This window comes from Quercus suber, unplaced genomic scaffold (genome assembly GCF_002906115.3).
Source record: "Quercus suber isolate HL8 unplaced genomic scaffold, Cork oak 2.0 scaffold_173, whole genome shotgun sequence".
Taxonomy (NCBI): domain Eukaryota; kingdom Viridiplantae; phylum Streptophyta; class Magnoliopsida; order Fagales; family Fagaceae; genus Quercus; species Quercus suber.
In genome coordinates, this window is record NW_027069633.1 from 625,651 (window position 1) to 631,867 (window position 6,217).

A 6,217-nucleotide genomic window follows, 5' to 3' on the forward strand; every position below is an offset into this window, starting at 1 on the left:
TTGAGAGAGAGAGAGAGAGAGAGAGAGAGAGAGAGAGAGAGAGAGAGAGAGAGAGCTTTTGATAGGACAACTTACTGTTAGTGGGACCTATGAAATTGGTTTTTTTTACGAAAATGCCATGATATTGTGGTGGGTCCCACGAAAAGCTGAAATTGTCACTCATGAAGGCATTTTCACAAACACGTGACATGCTACATTTATCATCAACCAAATCATACAAAGACGCATACAATGCAACATCCATGGTAAATAACACAAGGGGTCAAGGATCACACTTAGGTATTTAAACCACAACAAGTGTACCCGCTCTGATACTAATTGAAAGTTCAAAATGTGTGTAAAACACCTTTTTTAGACCCCAAATTACAAAATATCAATTCAAGCTTATATTCAAACAATAAATGTGCAGAACATGAACATAAGCCAATGACAGAATTGATAAACAATCTAAACCAATTTAAAATCACATCCACAGCAAATAATAAACGGTAAAGATTAAGGGAAGAGAGATGCAAACACAAAGACAACATGTGATGTGTTATCGAAGAGGAAACCAAAGCCCTCGGCATAAAATCTCTCCGCCACCCTCCAAGCGGTCAATAATCCACTAGAAAATGTAGTTGGGATATATGAACAGCAATAGACCCTCCAAGCCTAATCTACCCAGGTAACTAAGCTCTCCAAGCTTCTTGCTCCAACGAGGTTGCACCAAACCTTTTTCTTCTCTAACTTACCGGATTCCGCTATAGCCCATAACATCAACCAATAACCATTGGTCCCTTCCAAACTGCTTTCCTTAGCACCAAAAAACCTTCTCACAGACGTGGGTGTGGTGAGACAAGGATTTGGTCAATAGCCTCTCAAGGATTTATCAATGGAGAGGAAGAGAGTAGAGGAACTTGTAGAGTCTCTTAGGTAAAGAATGGGCATGAGGCAATCTTATTTTCTCTAGGATTTCTCTCACAAAAATTCTCTATAGAAGCTCTCTCAATTTAGAGGGTATAAGGGTTTATATATAGTGGTGTGTGTTTGGAATACGAAGAGTCAGTTTTTGCCAAACAGGGCTGATTGGCGGCTTGGCCTCGCGACTGGTCTGAATCGCGAGTTCAAGCCGCGAGATAACGGCCTGGCCAGCCTGGGACTTTTGTCCTGTAGTGCGACAGCTGGCGCGACCCTTCAGCTCCCCTGTGTGCATCTCACGTGCTTGCAGTTAGTAGCTTGCCAGTCGCAAGTCATCCGCAAGTCCTAGCCGCGAATCTCTGCCTTCTTACACATACTTGAGTTTTTCTTCACATCTTCTCACACACTACCCTTACAATAATCCCACCTAAATACAAGGTTACTAAGTGCTTAAATTACAAGTAAATTGGCGTGGAATAAAGCCAACAAGATGGTTGATAAATTTCAACCTTACAGAATCCCAAGTACCTTACCAACCTACAGTCGAACCCTTACCACAATACCCAATTAGACTTGTTCTGTAGTGACAATTTCCCATTTTAATGCACGACTCCCAAGTACATGACTAACCAATGCGCAGATCCAAGTATATGACTTCAATCACTAACTAGAAAGAGTTGTTGGCTGCAAAGTTCTTCAATTCATCTATGATGAAGATCAAGAAGATGCTTTGTCACAAAACCCAAAGGTGCACATACACAGCAACTTTTTCAGAAAAGATGAACTAGGGCAGAACTTTATCTCCGATCACGAATTGCTTGAACAGACTTTGCTCAATGCTCGTGCAACTTGTATATATTTTGACGGCCCTTAAAACAATCATTTTATATGTCTAGGGTTAGGAGAAAAGAAAGCCCAAACACATAAGCACGGATTAGAGTCAAAACAGAACTGAAATTCAATTTTTCATAAACCTCGACAGATACCCTATCTGTCGAGCTGCTGTCGAGCCACGAGGCTAAACAGTTTTACAGGTCTCGATAGATGCTAGCTATCAAGCTAGCTGTCGAGATTTAATGACAGACACTTTTCAGCTTGAATCTTGGATAGACTTGAAGGCTTCAACACTTGATCTTGAAATATGGTTTCTTGAAGTATTTCAACACATCCTAGATCTACCTAATTACAAGTAAAATGCGTTTTGTGAAAGGATTAGCCAATTACATTAAAACATAATATAAGTTCTTAACATGTAAACCACATATGTCCTAACACATAAGCCTTGCCCAAAAATCAGATCTAAAAATTCTGATTTTCGTAACCTCGATAGATAGCAGGTGTCGAGCAGGTGTCGAGTTTTAAACTTCAACAAATACAGCTATCGAGGAGATCTCGAGTAGGTGTCGAGGGGACAGAAACTTTCTCGATCGATCCACCAGGTGTCGAGAAGGTGCCAAGATTGCGATAACAATCAACTGAAGAGCTCGATAGATAGCCAGCTGTCGAGAGGTGTCGAGCAGCTGTCGAGCTATCTATCCGCAAATGTCGAGCTATCTGTCCAGCTTTAATGAGCAACTTTTATTCACTTGTTTCTTGGTCCAATCTTCATGGTTTTAATACTAGACTTGAACAACATGTTTCTTGAAGTATTAAACATATCTTAGATCTACCCAATTACAAGTAAAGTGCGTTTTGTCAAAGGATTAGCCAATTATATAAAATAATGACATATGTTCTTAACAAGTGAACCACATATGTCCAAACACAACTAGTAGAAACAAAACCCATTTCAAAATGGAGAGAGAGAGAGAGAATGAAAGGCTGATTAACAAAAAAAAATGTAATGGGGGCTAAGTATCAAGGAATAGAAAATGTAATTTAGGTAACTTGAAGGTATTTTCTTCCCACATTTTTGGGTCAAAGTGTAAACCACTTGGACACCCTCTGTTATGAGTTTATCTCCAATTTCCTTTCTGAACCAAACAAAGGAAAATTCCAGTTTTCCTTCTACTTATCCCTCATCATTTTTCTATCCATCCATTTCCTAACCTGATAAAATAAAAAATAAAAATAAATAAAAAACCACAAAGGAATTTTACATAGTGCTTGAAAAACTCTTTTCACCATTTTTGAATCTCTCTCCCCTTACGTATCTCAAAACCAAAAATTTAAAAAAAAAAAAAATATATATATATATATATATATCTATTTTCCCAACTTTCATACTTTATAGCTCTTAAAATTTTCTGATTTTGAAAAGCAGACGAGACTTCAAGGCAATTGTAAAAATTACCACCCAAGCAAAACTGCAAAAGAAATTGGCACAGCATGTTCTCTCTTCACGATGAAATATTTTGAAGTAGCTTATTTCTTTCATGGATCAAATATATACAAATTCTTATAAGTTTTGACAGGCGAAACGTATGTTATGCTAGTCTCCTCTCTTATTTGAATTACAAAGAGAATGGAGGGTAGGAAAAAGTTCTTGTTTAGAATTTTTTTTTATTTAAATTATATTATTAAACTTTTATTTCTATTCTTGAAAGTTGAAAGTTTTCAAATGTCGTTGATGTTTTTCCTTTTGCCTGTCCTTGTTTCCTATGTCGACCAAACCCTTCAAAGAAGTTGGGAAATTAAAATTTGAGATGATTGAAGTGTGAATTTAACTGGTGAGTGGCCCTAGTTTGAATTAGACTAGTTCAAACTCAATTCAAGTCATAAATAGCAAATACAATAGAATTCCATTTCTGCTAATGGAAAATAAGAAAAGTGATGTTAGAGATGCTACAAATTTTACTATATATGACTTATAACATTTTTTTTTTTTTGGAAAAAAGTAAAGACTTATAACTTGATTTGTCACAAATATAAAAAAAGTAATTACAATATTTATTTATTAAGTTGTTGAAGTCCACCATCACATTTAATTTATATATATTTGTTGTAAAATTTGTAGTAATTTTAATATTTTTCATTTTTTTTCTTCATACACCAAAAGTGAAGAAGGGATTCAACATGAACATCTCCAATAAAAATTATTGTAAAAGTGAAAACTCTAATACCAATTTGTAATGCGAAAGGACCTCTTGATAGCCCTTTCACACAAATAGTGATTGTCAAATATTATGGGATTTAGAAAGATCTTCGAAGAAATAATAAGAGCAAATAAATTAATAAGCAATCACATACAAGAGAAAACACTAAGAATTTACGTGGTTCGACAATAGCATAAGTTCATGGTAGTGGTGGCAAAACTAGAGGGCCCACGAGTTTTTCAAAATTTCCCTTAACTATAGTAAAAACATTATCTTTTAATTTTAGAATGATTTTTTTTTTTGTAGGTTTTTTTTTTACTTAAAGAAAAAGAACTTTATTATATTTGGCTTGACTCCTATGGAAAATAATTATTGGCTCAATCACTTGTTTACAAGTAGCAGATGATGAATTCACTGTATCAAAGAAATATTACAGTGTTTATACACTCAAAATGTATCAACAAATAACAAAATCTCGCTAACACTTTCACAAACAAATTCAAAGTCTCTCCATATGGGAGGATCCTTGGACAAAGGCATCTAAATCCTTTGTGGTATTACTTTATTTATAAGACTTTAATATTCATTTATTAGTGGATAAAAATTACCTTTATAGACAATGAATACTATTCTTAGGTTGAAGCAAATTTATGGAACTAAAATGAAACCACCCCACCCCCACCCAAGGCTACTTTTTAACAAAGTCAAAACTCCCTTCAAATATTAATATTCCCACAGTTAAGATTTAAGCCACCCTATAATAGTAATTGGCCCCCTATAATTACAAAACCTTGGCAAAGTCAAGTTACTCTATAAATAAAGTCAAACCTATTTCTCAAAAACACAATATATATACACACACATATATGGTCATGTTAACGGGTACTCTTCGGGCAATGGCTAATAAACCATTTAAGGAAAGTTTTTATATAACTTTTATGAAAATTTGAAAAAGTTGTCAAAACATTAATTACTAGTTTTTCTTTTCTCATAAAAAATTTCTTAAAATAATTCATTAAAAAAATGTCCTTAGGGCATTCGTTAATTTTTCCCTCATATATATATAAAGTCAAATCTATCTTCCCTGTTTTATAGATAAACGGAAGCCTTTGGTGGTGAGTTAAAACATCTAGGAACCAATTCATCCTCAAATCGCCATGTAATGATGTAATCTTTTTACGAGATACCATCTGGTTGAAATATAGTATTAATATTTTTTTTTTTCATATTTATAAATATTGACTTTTTTTAATGGAAAAAATATTTAAATCTATAACATCAATTATTCTTGGAAAAAGTTTACCATTAATTTGATTTGGAGAAATATTCGTTTAACTCACTATGTCGCAATTAATAAAACCATGCACATATACTTTTAGACTTTTAGTCACATAATTTATTTAACAAGTAATATAATTTTTTTTTAAAAATAATACATATAAATTATTTTATAAAAATACCCGTGTAATGGACTAGAGAAAATTCTTCTAAATTGATTTGGAAGAAAACTTTGTCTATTACTCTTTATGATTGGACCAATGCATCAATGGATTTTTTTTTTTTTTATAGGTAAGTTTTGATCCAAAATATATATCTTATTTGATGACAACATATTTTACTAATTTAGCTAATCATACCCATCCTAACGTTCTAATTTTGGCATCCTTGTGTGAAAGAAAAGTTATTAAGAGTCTAATTCAATAATATTTTTCCCATAATTACAAATCCCAAGCAAGCAGTAGACCTTTCCTTAAAAGTTAAAACCTAATTTCAGCTGTAACAGTGGAGTAATTGTCAAAGTGATTGGATTTTGTTATTTAGGGTCTATTTGGGATCTATTTATTTTGCTGAAACTAAAAGCTTTTTACTAAAAATACTGTAAATAAAGGTAAAAGTTAGTTGAAATAGTACAGTAGGACCCATGAATAGTACTAAAAAGTGTTGTCGGGCCTATGAATAGTAGCAAAAATAAGCTAAATAGTAAAATAATCTAACTTTTTAAGCTGGAGCTAAATGCACACTTAATTACCTACTTTATCACTTTATAAAGAGTAGTGTTATGGATACAATTTTTTCACAACTTGCTAAGCGATAAGTTATATGTTGTTAGGTTCTAAGGTCTTAGGATTTTATGTATTTAGAACTCTAATTTGTAATGTTGGCAAACCATGATCAAAACAATGTATTTAGTCTTGTTTAGGCTTGCTCAAAGTTGGTTTATTATTGTAAAGTTGGAATCGAGTGGCTGCAGAAGTACTTGGGACTTTCGGCCTGGCTCGATC